The following is a 16,184-nucleotide window of genomic DNA, read 5'->3' on the forward strand; positions in this document are numbered from 1 at the left end:
ACAGTTCCTTGCATTCCTCCTGGCACTGTACAGCATAAACGACATTACTTTGTTTGGGTCTTGGTGTCTTGTCCTTTGGGTGTACTAACCTCTGTCTGAGAGTGTTGCTGGGTTTGAAATGAACCGGTATGTCGTGTTTCTGGAGGATCCTCCTAAACTTCTCCGAGACTCCAGACAGGTAGGGGATGGAAACGCTGCGACGTTTGTTTCTCTCCTCCTCTCCTTTGCTGAGGTCTCGCTTTCTTGAGGTCCTGGTGAAGGCCCAGTCTGGGTAGCCACATGTTTTGAGAGCTGTCTTAATGTGGTCCTGTTCCTTCTTTCTGCCTTGGGATGTGGTGGGTATTTCTCTGGCCCGGTGTTGGAGGGTTCTGATCACTCCCAACTTGTGTTCCAGTGGGTGGTGAGAGTCAAACTGGAGGTACTGGTCAGTATGTGTAGGTTTTCTGTAGACTTCGATGGTGAGATTTCTGTCCTCAGTGATCTTGACCGCGCAGTCCAGAAAGGCCAGACTGTTTCCTTTTACATCTTCCCGGGTGAATTTTACATGTTCGTCTGTTTTGTTGAGGTGATCGGAGAAAGCTTCCAATTCTTGTGTTTGAATTTTGACCCAGGTGTCATCAAAATACCTGAACCAGTGGCTTGGCGCAGTTCCTGTGAAGGATGTCAGGGCCTGGGATTCCACCTTCTCCATGTATAGATTGGCAACTATAGGGGATACTGGTGAGCCCATGGCACAGCCATGTTTCTGCCTGTAGAAGCCTTCTCTGTACTGGAAATAGGTGGTGTTCAAACACAGGTCCAGCATGGTGCAGATTTGGGCCGGTGTTAAGGTTGTTCTTTCTGTAAGGTTCTTGTCCAATAGAAGGTGCTTGTGGATGGTGTCTATGGCGCTGGCGGTGGGGATGCACGTGAAGAGTGACGTGACATCATAAGATACCATAGTCTCTTCTGGAAGTAGTGTGAGTCCAACGACTTTTTGAGCAAAGTCTTGGGAGTTTTTGATGTGGTGTGGGGTCTTGCCAACCATAGGAGACAAGATGGAGGCCAAGTATTTGGAAATGTTGTAGGTTACAGAATTGATACTGCTAACTATGGGTCTGAGAGGGGTCCCTGGTTTGTGGATCTTGGGCAATCCATAAATGCAAGGGATGGTTTCTCCTGGATACAGACGATAGTATTGTGGTCTGTCAATGGCTTTATCCTTTTCCAGCTTCTGTAGTAAGTCTACCACCTTCTTCTTGTATGAGCTGGTGGGGTCCCGCTTGAGTTTCTCATATGTGGCGGTATCTGTCAGGAGACTGAGTATCTTGGTGTCATAGTCAGTGGTATTAAGTACGACCGTGCACCTACCTTTGTCAGCTGGTAAGATGGTGATGTTCTTGTCCTTGGCTAAGGATGCAATGGCTCTTCTTTCCTCATTCGTGATATTGGAGGTGGGAGGTTTTGCACTAGCGATAGCGGCTGTTACCTTGAGTCTGATCTGTTCTGCTTCTGCTTCCGGGAGTTTGTTGTTTCTGATGGCAGTCTCAGTGGCTGTGATGAGTTCGACAGTCGGTACCTCTTCAGGGGTGACTGAAAAATTCTGGTTTGACCCTTGTGTGGTGTTCGGGTCTGTGGGACCCATTTTCACTTTTTATTAAAAGAAAAATGATCAAATTAATTAATTAAAACCATGCTTCACTTGTAATTTTGTTTCCACTCATATCTTGATTTTAATTGATTTTCTTTATCATGTTTTAAATAATAAGTTATAAATGTGACCTAACAAAGGTAATGGGCAAATATTAACCATATATATTGTTTATACTGCTTGTAATTGGGATAAGGTAAACATCTGTTCAGTATTTTAACATAAAAGTGTTTGATTGTGAGGCATTAAAAGCCACAAAATGTTACGGGTCAATCAGACCCACAAACGGTGGCTGAGTAACAACAATATGAACGTTACAAAAGGGTTAAAGGACCATCGTACAGCATAGTCATGTGGTGTGTCATTCTCCCCAGGATGCTCATTATGTATTTGTAGTCTACTTATTGTTTTGAAAGTAGGCTAATATAGCTAATATAGACTCTTACAGCATGTATTGCCTTCATGATAAGGCTTATATAAGGCTTTTCATTTTTTGCAGCTCCAGACAGATTTGTTTTTGGGTCCAAAATGGCTCTTTCAACATTTTGGTATGCCGACCCCTGTCCTAGACAGACAAATTATCATACTTAGAGGGTCATCTAATTATTAGATTAGCATCTTAGTTATGCTGCTATAGGCAGAGGCTGCCGGGGTCCAGAAACATGATCACCTGATAGACCCTTGTCACCTTGCTGGGTCATGGCTGCCTCTCCCCTCCTCTTCCCTCCCCTCCTCTCCTCTCAGTTCTCAGTCTTCTGCCTGACTCACCACATCTTGTATTTGTTCATAGGAATCTTGTGAAGTTGCAATTTTTGTCTCATTTCCAATACTTAAAATGGTCCGTTGTAAAAGCCATTTGACTATTGCTGACTTGGGTCTCTACTTGGGTAGCCCAGACAAGCACAGAAGTTGAGGTCCCAACAACAACACAGGACACAATCAGAAAGGAGTCAGTGATGGGCAAAGCAAAAAGGAAAGAATACAGATGGAGAAAAATACAATATCAAGCTCCATCTGTCGATTTCATTGCATGTGTTGAGGAAGGCACAGAGGACAGGTGTGACTGGACACCAATAATGTATTTCAAACAGTTTGTCACTGATGAAATGCTACAGGAAACTGCAGAACAAACAAACCTGTACAGTGTACAAAAAGAGTGCAAGTCAGTAAACACAACTGCCAAAGAGATAGAGCAGGTTCACAACTGTTGGTCCAAACTGTTGGTCCAAAAGGGCTGTTGGTTCTTTCGAAGGGGCTGGTGGTTCTTTCGAAGGAGCTGGTGGTTCTTTCGAAGGAGCTGGTGGTTTCTTCTGGTAATCAATCAGCAGCAGGCGTAATACAACATGTTAAAAACTCCCAAAGTTTCTGAGCCTTATGTGAGAAAAACCTGGAGAAACTGTTACTCTTTTTAGATTCCCTCTTGAGGAGTTTACGCAAGATGGTGACCATGCAGTCTGCAACGACTGGCTCCTCCGAGTACTTGAGTAAGAAGAAAACCTTGTTTGGATTGCCTAACTCTTTGCGCAGGATCTTTTGGATTTTATTGTCCATCTTCCTAAATGAGTCATCAGTGATACATATATCTTCATCTTTGACTCTCTCCCAGATATATTCATAGAGGTACGCGATGAGGTCATCACTGTTTTGAAGTTTCATATTTGCTTTGGTGTAAATTTGATAAACTATCTTACTTATGAACAGCTTGACATATGTCTTGTAGTTGAATGTCTCTTCCGTTTCCTGTGGTTCCTCTTCATGTGAAAAAATGGTACAATCTCTTTCTGAATAGCAGTCCAGTTTAGGAGAAGCTTGATATTCCTGTGGTTCCTCATCAGCTACAGAAGGGCTGATATTCCATCCTAAATCTCTGTCTGAACAATAAGAGACTAAAGGTGGTTCTTCATCCTCAAATAAAAAAATGTTGTCATGTCCTGAATCTCCATCTGAATGAGCAGAATAGGAACCTGACTCTTTGTCCTCCTTGTTTACAGAAATGGTCTCACTTGCTTCTGGATCTCCATCTGAATCATGAGAGCGTGATGGAGATGGGCTAGGAGAGATTGAAGCTGGTTCTTCATGCCCCTCATCTACAAAAATCATCCTTTTCCTTCTGATTGAGGAGAGACTGAAGCTGAGTCTTTGTCCTCCTCACCTACTGAAGCTGGTTCTTCATCCTCCTCATCTACAAAAATCATCCTTTTTCCTTCTGATTGAGGAGAGACTGAAGCTGAGTCTTCGTCCTCCTCACCTACTGAAGCTGGTTCTTCATCCTCATCTACAAAAATCATCCTTTTCCTTCTGATTGAGGAGAGACTGAAGCTGAGTCTTCGTCCTCCTCACCTACTGAAGCTGGTTCTTCATCCTCATCTACAAAAATCATCCTTTTTCCTTCTGATTGAGGAGAGACTGAAGCTGAGTCTTCTTCCTCCTCACCTACTGAAGCTGGTTCTTCATCCTCCTCATCTACAAAAATCATCCTTTTTCCTTCTGATTGAGGAGAGACTGAAGCTGAGTCTTCGTCCTCCTCACCTACTGAAGCTGGTTCTTCATCCTCATCTACAAAAATCATCCTTTTTCCTTCTGATTGAGGAGAGACTGAAGCTGAGTATTCGTCCTCCTCACCTACTGAAGCTGGTTCTTCATCCTCATCTACAAAAAACATCCTTTTTCCTTCTGATTGAGGAGAGACTGAAGCTGAGTCTTCGTCCTCCTCACCTACTGAAACTGGCTTTTTGTCTTCATGAATTTTATGAGTCACTGAAAGTTCCTGTGCTTCTTGTACTTGTTCATTAGTGTCTTCTGAAGTTGCAATTTCCTCGCCATTATATAACTTGATAAATGGTCCTCTGTAAAAACCACGCATCTGTTGGAGACTGGGGTGTCTCCTACATCTGTAAATACCCCAACCTTCAGTTCAGTGGGGCTGGAGCTGGCGTTAAGAGGGCTGCTTGTTTTTAGCATTTTTCATTCGTTGTATATATTTTTTTGCGTTGGTGTTTAACATATAATATTTTGCCCTACCTAAACAAATCAACAAAAATACAATGATGGATCAAAGCCTTATGGCACAATTAATATGTAGTGCTTTGATCCATATTGGCCCTTTATTTTTTAACAACTGTGATAATAACAAGTCTCACAAATCTGCTTTATTTTTATAATTATACACCGCTCTTATTCTCCTGTTTCTAATAATTTAATGCATCATTTATAACTATTATAGAACAAATATCTGGATCTTGAAAAAAAAAAGGAATTAAACTACAAATAACATGTTTTAGGATATAGGCACTATAAGGCCATCAATTCTATGCTGAAAATTGTGTATACGCCATCATACTGTGCTTTTATTGTTCTACAAAACTGGCTGTAGTCTAGTCCCTAACTGTCATGTGGAAGAAATATGTAACAATCTTTAGATTCTCTGGGTGATGTTTTTATTTGACCTGGACACGTTGAGGCAAGTTCCCAAAATATCACCTAAAATAGAGATAGAGCAGGTTCTGGGCATGTACATGCATATGGGGTTAGTGCAGATGCCTTGTGTGAGAGCCTACTGGGAGATGGAGACAAAACTCCCTGCAGTTTGTGATGTGATGTCTCAAGATCAGTTTCTGAAATTGCTGACAATGATTCACTTTAAGGACAACCTCAGTGTGTCTGATGATGCAAAGAAAGATAAACTGTGGAAGCTCAGGCCATGGTTACAAAAACTGCGAGACCAGTTTCTCTGCATACGTCCTGAAGAATGCCATGCAGTTGATGAAATTATGGTGCCATTCAAGGGAAAATCTCATCTACGTGTCTACATGCCTGCAAAACCTCACAAATGGGGTTTCAAGATGTGGGGACGTGCTGGACAAAGTGGCTTTCTTTATGACTTTGATGTTTGTCAAGGTGCACAAAATCCAGAGAGAGAAAAGTCAGAAGTTGGTGTTACGGGAGAAGTTGTGCTGAAAATGACATCAACACTTCCAGCAGGAAAAAATCACAAGGTCTTTGCAGACAACTACTTTACATCAGTTCCCCTGGTGCAACACCTAAAAGAGAGAGGAATCCACTACATTGGCACGATCCAGATTAACAGGGTGAAAGACTGCGCCATGATGGATGAAAAAGAACTGAAGAAGAATGGAAGAGGGTCAATGGACTTCAGAGTGAACCAGGACAACAACATCATTGTAAGATGGTACGACAACAAAGCAGTGAACCTGATTTCCTCTTTTGTTGGCATTGAACCTGTGGGAAATGTGAAACGCTGGGATCGCAAATCCAAAACTCACATAATGGTTCCCAGACCAGCCATTGTTGAAACATATAACAAATTCATGGGAGGTGTTGATCTCCTTGATATGCTGTCTGCACTTTACAAGTTCAGCTTCAGATCCCGGAGATGGTATATGTACATCTGGTGGCACACTGTGACAGTGGCAGTCATCAATGCATGGAAGCTCTACAGGAGAGACCAGAAGAAGCTCGAGCCCCAGATGAAACCCATGGGTCTGCGAAGGTTTCAGGCTTTGGTTGGCACTTCTCTCACAAGTGCAGGAAAGACCAAAATCAAGTGTGGCAGACCACTGTCCTCTCCAGAAGCAACTGCAACACCACCCCGTAAAAGGCCAAGCTGCAGTGTGCCTCTTGATATGAGAAGGGATGGCATTGATCATTTTCCAACATGCGAAACCTGACAGAGATGCAAGCACTGCACTGGCAATCACTTCTCACATGTCTACTGTGAGAAGTGTAAGGTGCATCTTTGCCTGAACAAGGAAAGAAACTGTTTTTCGGCCTACCACAAAGTGAAATAAAAAGGCTGTAAAAAGTGCAATGCAAAAAAAAAACAAAGAGAAAAATGCTGTTGTTCATGTTCTATATTGTCAAAATGTTATGGGCAAACTTTGTTTTTGTGTCTAAAGTTAACATAGTCGTGAGCTAAAAGTTGCCAAAATCGCCCCAATGTATCATATGTGATACAACAAAAATGTCATAAACAAAATGATATGGCAAAAAAAGGGATTTTGTTAAAAGGTTCAATAAACATCTCATTTCCAAAAAATTAGAATTTTCTGGCTATTTTTTGATGTGTCAGGCTATACAGGGTGTTAAAATAATTTCTGTAGGAAGGAAAACATAACAAACATTCTTAAAGTTTTCCAATGCTGTAAAAATGTGTATAATAATTATTTTATTTCAACATCTCATTACAATGTAAGTTAAACTTAAAGGACCATCGTACAGCAGAGTAGTCATGTGGTGCGTCATTCTCTCCAGGAAGCTCATTATGTATTTGTAGTCTACTTATTATTTTGAAAGTAGGCTAAGATAGCTAATATAGACTCTTACAGCATGTATTGCCTTTACCACATCTTGTATTTGTTACAAGGAATCTTGTGAAGTTGCAATTTTTGTCTAATTTCCAATACTTAAAATGGTCCGTTGTCAAAGCCATTGGCTATTGCTGATTTGGGTCTCTACTTTGTCTGTAAATACGGTACCAAAAATTCGGTGCTCGTAATTTTCATTTGGGTTTGTCATACTTTTAGTGAAGCTGGTGATTCTTTCAATTGGGCCATTGATTCTTTTGATGCTTTCAAAAGGGCTGTTGGTTCTTTTGAAGGGGCTGGTGATTCTTTCGAAGGAGCTGGTGGTTCTTTCAAAGGGGCTGGTGATTCTTTCGAAGGGGCTGGTGATTCTTTTGAAGGGCCTGGTGGTCTTTCGAAGGAGCTGGTGGTTTCTTCTGGTAATCAATCAGCAGCAGGGTGATACAACATGTTAAAAACTTCCAAAGTTTCTGAGCCTTATGTGAGAAAAACCTGGAGAAACTGTTACTCTTTTTAGATTCCCTCTTGAGGAGTTTACGCAAGATGGTGACCATGCAGTCTGCAACGACTGGCTCCTCCGAGTACTTGAGTAAGAAGAGAACCTTGTTTGGATTGCCTAACTCTTTGCGCAGGATCTTTTGGATTTTATCGTCCATCTTCCTAAATGAGTCATCGGTGATACATATATCTTCATCTTTGACTCTCTCCCAGATATATTCATAGAGGTACGCGATGAGGTCATCACTGTTTTGAGGTTTCATATTTGCTTTGGTGTAAATTTGATAAACTATCTTACTTATGAACAGCTTGACATATGTCTTGTAGTTGAATGTCTCTTCCGTTTCCTGTGGTTCCTCTTCATGTGAAAAAATGGTACAATCTCTTTCTGAATAGCAGTCCAGTTTAGGAGAAGCTTGATATTCCTGTGGTTCCTCATCAGCTACAGAAGGGCTGATATTCCATCCTAAATCTCTGTCTGAACAATAAGAGACTAAAGGTAGTTCTTCATCCTCAAATAAAAAAATGTTGTCATGTCCTGAATCTCCATCTGAATGAGCAGAATAGGAACCTGACTCTTTGTCCTCCTTGTTTACAGAAATTGTCTCACTTGCTTTTGGATCTCCATCTGAATCATGAGAGCGTGATGGAGATGGGCTAGGAGAGAATGAAGCTGGTTCTTCATGCCCCTCATCTACAAAAATCATTTTTTCTTTCTGATTGAGGAGAGACTGAAGCTGAGTCTTTGTCCTCCTCACCTACTGAAGCTGGTTCTTCATCCTCCTCATCTACAAAAATCATGCTTTTCCTTCTGATTGAGGAGAGACTGAAGCTGAGTCTTCGTCCTCCTCACCTACTGAAGCTGGTTCTTCATCCTCATCTACAAAAATCATCCTTTTTCCTTCTGATTGAGGAGAGACTGAAGCTGAGTCTTCATCCTCCTCACCTACTGAAGCTGGTTCTTCATCCTCATCTACAAAAATCATCCTTTCTCCTTCTGATTGAGGAAAGACTGAAGCTGAGTCTTCGTCCTCCTCACCTACTGAAGCTGGTTCTTCATCCTCCTCATCTACAAAAATCATCCTTTTTCCTTCTGATTGAGGAGAGACTGAAGCTGAGTCTTCGTCCTCACCTACTGAAACTGGCTTTTTGTCTTCATGAATTTTATGAGTCACTGAAAGTTCCTGTGCTTCTTGTACTTGTTCATTAGTGTCTTCTGAAGTTGCAACTTCCTCGCCATTTATATAACTTGATAAATGGTCCTCTGTAAAAACCACGCATCTGTTGGAGACTGGGGTGTCTCCTACATCTGTAAATACCCCAACCTTCAGTTCAGTGGGGCTGGAGCTGGCGTTAACAGGGCTGCTTGTTTTTAGCATTTTTCATTCGTTGTATATTTTTTTTGCGTTGGTGTTTAACATATAATATTTTGCCCTACCTAAACAAATCAACAAAATATAATGATGGATCAAAGCCTTATGGCACAATTAATATGTAGTGCTTTGATCCATATTGGCCCTTTATTTTTTAACAACTGTGATAATAACAAGTCTCACAAATCTGCTTTATTTTTATAATTATACACCGCTCTTATTCTCTTGTTTCTAAATAATTTAATGCATCATTTATAACTATTATAGAACAAATATCTGGATCTTGAAAAAAAAAAGGAATTAAACTACAAATAACATGTTTTAGGATATAGGCACTATAAGGCCATCAATTCTATGCTGAAAATTGTGTATACGCCATCATACTGTGCTTTTATTGTTCTACAAAACTGGCTGTAGTCTAGTCCCTAACTGTCATGTGGAAGAAATATGTAACAATCTTTAGATTCTCTGGGTGATGTTTTTATTTGACCTGGACACGTTGAGGCAAGTTCCCAAAATATCACCTAAAATAGAGATAGAGCAGGTTCTGGGCATGTACATGCATATGGGGTTAGTGCAGATGCCTTGTGTGAGAGCCTACTGGGAGATGGAGACAAAACTCCCTGCAGTTTGTGATGTGATGTCTCAAGATCAGTTTCTGAAATTGCTGACAATGATTCACTTTAAGGACAACCTCAGTGTGTCTGATGATGCAAAGAAAGATAAACTGTGGAAGCTCAGGCCATGGTTACAAAAACTGCGAGACCAGTTTCTCTGCATACGTCCTGAAGAATGCCATGCAGTTGATGAAATTATGGTGCCATTCAAGGGAAAATCTCATCTACGTGTCTACATGCCTGCAAAACCTCACAAATGGGGTTTCAAGATGTGGGGATGTGCTGGACAAAGTGGCTTTCTTTATGACTTTGATGTTTGTCAAGGTGCACAAAATCCAGAGAGAGAAAAGTCAGAAGTTGGTGTTACGGGAGAAGTTGTGCTGAAAATGACATCAACACTTCCAGCAGGAAAAAATCACAAGGTCTTTGCAGACAACTACTTTACATCAGTTCCCCTGGTGCAACACCTAAAAGAGAGAGGAATCCACTACATTGGCACGATCCAGATTAACAGGGTGAAAGACTGCGCCATGATGGATGAAAAAGAACTGAAGAAGAATGGAAGAGGGTCAATGGACTTCAGAGTGAACCAGGACAACAACATCATTGTAAGATGGTACGACAACAAAGCAGTGAACCTGATTTCCTCTTTTGTTGGCATTGAACCTGTGGGAAATGTGAAACGCTGGGATCGCAAATCCAAAACTCACATAATGGTTCCCAGACCAGCCATTGTTGAAACATATAACAAATTCATGGGAGGTGTTGATCTCCTTGATATGCTGTCTGCACTTTACAAGTTCAGCTTCAGATCCCGGAGATGGTATATGTACATCTGGTGGCACACTGTGACAGTGGCAGTCATCAATGCATGGAAGCTCTACAGGAGAGACCAGAAGAAGCTCGAGCCCCAGATGAAACCCATGGGTTTGCGAAGGTTTCAGGCTTTGGTTGGCACTTCTCTCACAAGTGCAGGAAAGACCAAAATCAAGTGTGGCAGACCACTGTCTTCTCCAGAAGCAACTGCAACACCACCCCGTAAAAGGCCAAGCTGCAGTGTGCCTCTTGATATGAGAAGGGATGGCATTGATCATTTTCCAACATGGGAAACCTGACAGAGATGCAAGCACTGCACTGGCAATCAATTCTCACATGTCTACTGTGAGAAGTGTAAGGTGCATCTTTGCCTGAACAAGGACAGAAACTGTTTTTCGGCCTACCACAAAGTGAAATAAAAAGGCTGTAAAAAGTGCAATGCAAAAAAAACCAAAGAGAAAAATGCTGTTGTTCATGTTCTATATTGTCAAAATGTTATGGGCAAACTTTGTTTTTGTGTCTAAAGTTAACATAGTCGTGAGCTAAAAGTTGCCAAAATCGCCCAATGTATCATATGTGATACAACAAAAATGTCATAAACAAAATGATATGGCAAAAAAAGGGATTTTGTTAAAAGGTTCAATAAACATCTCATTTCCAAAAAATTAGAATTTTCTGGCTATTTTTTGATGTGTCAGGCTATACAGGGTGTTAAAATAATTTCTGTAGGAAGGAAAACATAACAAACATTCTTAAAGTTTTCCAATGCTGTAAAAATGTGTATAATAATTATTTTATTTCAACATCTCATTACAATGTAAGTTAAACTTAAAGGACCATCGTACAGCAGAGTAGTCATGTGGTGCGTCATTCTCCCCAGGAAGCTCATTATGTATTTGTAGTCTACTTATTATTTTGAAAGTAGGCTAAGATAGCTAATATAGACTCTTACAGCATGTATTGCCTTCACCACATCTTGATTTGTTACAAGGAATCTTGTGAAGTTGCAATTTTTGTCTAATTTCCAATACTTAAAATGGTCCGTTGTCAAAGCCATTTGACTACTGCTGATTTGGGTCTCTACTTTGTCTGTAAATACGGTAACAAAAATTCGGTGCTCTTAATTTTTTCATTTGGGTTTGTCATACTTTTAGTGAAGCTGGTGATTCTTTCAACTGGGCCATTGATTCTTTTGATGCTTTCAAAAGGGCTGTTGGTTCTTTTGAAGGGGCTGGTGATTCTTTCGAAGGAGCTGGTGGTTCTTTCAAAGGGCTGGTGGTTCTTTCAAAGGGGCTGGTGATTCTTTCAAAGGGGCTGGTGATTCTTTTGAAGGGGCTGGTGGTGGTCTTTCGAAGGAGCTGGTGGTTTCTTCTGGTAATCAATCAGCAGCAGGCGTAATACAACATGTTAAAAACTTCCAAAGTTTCTGAGCCTTATGTGAGAAAAACCTGGAGAAACTGTTACTCTTTTTAGATTCCCTCTTGAGGAGTTTACGCAAGATGGTGACCATGCAGTCTGCAACGACTGGCTCCTCCGAGTACTTGAGTAAGAAGAGAACCTTGTTTGGATTGCCTAACTCTTTGCGCAGGATCTTTTGGATTTTATCGTCCATCTTCCTAAATGAATCATCGGTGATACATATATCTTCATCTTTGACTCTCTCCCAGATATATTCATAGAGGTACGCGATGAGGTCATCACTGCATGGAGGTTTCATATTTGCTTTGGCATAAATTTGATAAATGATCTTATGTATGAACAGCTTGACATATGTCTTGTGTTTGAATGTCTCTTCTGTTTCCTGTGGTTCCTCCTCATGTGAAAAAATGGTACAATCTCTTTCTGAATAGCAGGCCAGTTTAGGAGAGGCTTGATATTCCTGTGGTTCCTCATCAGTTACAGAAGGGTTGATATTCCATCCTAAATCTCTGTCTGAACAATAAGAGACTAAAGGTGGTTCTTCATCCTCAAATAAGAAAATGTTATGTCCTGATTCTCCATCTGAATGAGCAGAATAGGAACCTGACTCTTTGTCCTCCTTGTTTACAGAAATGGTCTCACTTGCTTCTGGATCTCCATCTGAATCATGAGAGAGTGATGGAGATGGGCTAGAAGAGATTGAAGCTGGTTCTTCATCCTCCTCCTCTACAAAAATCATCTTATTTCCTTCTGATTGAGGAGAGACGGAAGCTGAGTCTTCTTCCTCCTCACTGACTGAAGCTGGTTCTTCATGCTCCTCATCTACAAAAATCATCTTATTTCCTTCTGATTGAGGAGAGACTGAAGCTGAGTCTTTGTCCTCCTCACCTACTGAAGCTGGTTCTTCATCCTCCTCATCTACAAAAATCATCCTTTTTCCTTCTGATTGAGGAGAGACTGAAGCTGAGTCTTCGTCCTCCTCACCTACTGAAGCTGGTTCTTCATCCTCATCTACAAAAATCATCCTTTTTCCTTCTGATTGAGGAGAGACTGAAGCTGAGTCTTCGTCCTCCTCACCTACTGAAGCTGGTTCTTCATCCTCATCTACAAAAATCATCCTTTTTCCTTCTGATTGAGGAGAGACTGAAGCTGAGTCTTCTTCCTCCTCACCTACTGAAGCTGGTTCTTCATCCTCCTCATCTACAAAATCATCCTTTTTCCTTCTGATTGAGGAGAGACTGAAGCTGAGTCTTCGTCCTCCTCACCTACTGAAGCTGGTTCTTCATCCTCATCTACAAAAATCATCCTTTTTCCTTCTGATTGAGGAGAGACTGAAGCTGAGTATTCGTCCTCCTCACCTACTGAAGCTGGTTCTTCATCCTCATCTACAAAAAACATCCTTTTTCCTTCTGATTGAGGAGAGACTGAAGCTGAGTCTTCGTCCTCCTCACCTACTGAAACTGGCTTTTTGTCTTCATGAATTTTATGAGTCACTGAAAGTTCCTGTGCTTCTTGTACTTGTTCATTAGTGTCTTCTGAAGTTGCAATTTCCTCGCCATTTATATAACTTGATAAATGGTCCTCTGTAAAAACCACGCATCTGTTGGAGACTGGGGTGTCTCCTACATCTGTAAATACCCCAACCTTCAGTTCAGTGGGGCTGGAGCTGGCGTTAACAGGGCTGCTTGTTTTTAGCATTTTTCATTCGTTGTATATATTTTTTTGCGTTGGTGTTTAACATATAATATTTTGCCCTACCTAAACAAATCAACAAAAATACAATGATGGATCAAAGCCTTATGGCACAATTAATATGTAGTGCTTTGATCCATATTGGCCCTTATTTTTTAACAACTGTGATAATAACAAGTCTCACAAATCTGCTTTATTTTTATAATTATACACCGCTCTTATTCTCCTGTTTCTAAATAATTTAATGCATCATTTATAACTATTATAGAACAAATATCTGGATCTTGAAAAAAAAAAGGAATTAAACTACAAATAACATGTTTTAGGATATAGGCACTATAAGGCCATCAATTCTATGCTGAAAATTGTGTATACGCCATCATACTGTGCTTTTATTGTTCTACAAAACTGGCTGTAGTCTAGTCCCTAACTGTCATGTGGAAGAAATATGTAACAATCTTTAGATTCTCTGGGTGATGTTTTTATTTGACCTGGACACGTTGAGGCAAGTTCCCAAAATATCACCTAAAATAGAGATAGAGCAGGTTCTGGGCATGTACATGCATATGGGGTTAGTGCAGATGCCTTGTGTGAGAGCCTACTGGGAGATGGAGACAAAACTCCCTGCAGTTTGTGATGTGATGTCTCAAGATCAGTTTCTGAAATTGCTGACAATGATTCACTTTAAGGACAACCTCAGTGTGTCTGATGATGCAAAGAAAGATAAACTGTGGAAGCTCAGGCCATGGTTACAAAAACTGCGAGACCAGTTTCTCTGCATACGTCCTGAAGAATGCCATGCAGTTGATGAAATTATGGTGCCATTCAAGGGAAAATCTCATCTACGTGTCTACATGCCTGCAAAACCTCACAAATGGGGTTTCAAGATGTGGGGACGTGCTGGACAAAGTGGCTTTCTTTATGACTTTGATGTTTGTCAAGGTGCACAAAATCCAGAGAGAGAAAAGTCAGAAGTTGGTGTTACGGGAGAAGTTGTGCTGAAAATGACATCAACACTTCCAGCAGGAAAAAATCACAAGGTCTTTGCAGACAACTACTTTACATCAGTTCCCCTGGTGCAACACCTAAAAGAGAGAGGAATCCACTACATTGGCACGATCCAGATTAACAGGTGTGAAAGACTGCGCCATGATGGATGAAAAAGAACTGAAGAAGAATGGAAGAGGGTCAATGGACTTCAGAGTGAACCAGGACAACAACATCATTGTAAGATGGTACGACAACAAAGCAGTGAACCTGATTTCCTCTTTTGTTGGCATTGAACCTGTGGGAAATGTGAAACGCTGGGATCGCAAATCCAAAACTCACATAATGGTTCCCAGACCAGCCATTGTTGAAACATATAACAAATTCATGGGAGGTGTTGATCTCCTTGATATGCTGTCTGCACTTTACAAGTTCAGCTTCAGATCCCGGAGATGGTATATGTACATCTGGTGGCACACTGTGACAGTGGCAGTCATCAATGCATGGAAGCTCTACAGGAGAGACCAGAAGAAGCTCGAGCCCCAGATGAAACCCATGGGTCTGCGAAGGTTTCAGGCTTTGGTTGGCACTTCTCTCACAAGTGCAGGAAAGACCAAAATCAAGTGTGGCAGACCACTGTCCTCTCCAGAAGCAACTGCAACACCACCCCGTAAAAGGCCAAGCTGCAGTGTGCCTCTTGATATGAGAAGGGATGGCATTGATCATTTTCCAACATGCGAAACCTGACAGAGATGCAAGCACTGCACTGCCAATCAATTCTCACATGTCTACTGTGAGAAGTGTAAGGTGCATCTTTGCCTGAACAAGGACAGAAACTGTTTTTCGGCCTACCACAAAGTGAAATAAAAAGGCTGTAAAAAGTGCAATGCAAAAAAAACAAAGAGAAAAATGCTGTTGTTCATGTTCTATATTGTCAAAATGTTATGGGCAAACTTTGTTTTTGTGTCTAAAGTTAACATAGTCGTGAGCTAAAAGTTGCCAAAATCGCCCCAATGTATCATATGTGATACAACAAAAATGTCATAAACAAAATGATATGGCAAAAAAAGGGATTTTGTTAAAAGGTTCAATAAACATCTCATTTCCAAAAAATTAGAATTTTCTGGCTATTTTTTGATGTGTCAGGCTATACAGGGTGTTAAAATAATTTCTGTAGGAAGGAAAACATAACAAACATTCTTAAAGTTTTCCAATGCTGTAAAAATGTGTATAATAATTATTTTATTTCAACATGTCATTACAATGTAAGTTAAACTTAAAGGACCATCGTACAGCAGAGTAGTCATGTGGTGCGTCATTCTCCCCAGGAAGCTCATTATGTATTTGTAGTCTACTTATTATTTTGAAAGTAGGCTAAGATAGCTAATATAGACTCTTACAGCATGTATTGCCTTCACCACATCTTGCATTTGTTACAAGGAATCTTGTGAAGTTGCAATTTTTGTCTAATTTCCAATACTTAAAATGGTCCGTTGTCAAAGCCATTTGACTATTGCTGATTTGGGTCTCTACTTTGTCTGTAAATACGGTACCAAAAATTCGGTGCTCTTAATTTTTTCATTTGGGTTTGTCATACTTTTAGTGAAGCTGGTGATTCTTTCAATTGGGCCATTGATTCTTTTGATGCTTTCAAAAGGGCTGTTGGTTCTTTTGAAGGGGCTGGTGATTCTTTCGAAGGAGCTGGTGGTTCTTTCAAAGGGGCTGGTGTTCTTTCAAAGGGGCTGGTGATTCTTTCAAAGGGGGGGTTGATGATTCTTTTGAAGGGGCTGGTGGTTCTTTCGAAGGAGCTGGTGGTTTCTTCTGGTAATCA

This window comes from Takifugu flavidus, chromosome 1, assembly GCF_003711565.1.
Source record: "Takifugu flavidus isolate HTHZ2018 chromosome 1, ASM371156v2, whole genome shotgun sequence".
NCBI classification, from domain to species: domain Eukaryota; kingdom Metazoa; phylum Chordata; class Actinopteri; order Tetraodontiformes; family Tetraodontidae; genus Takifugu; species Takifugu flavidus.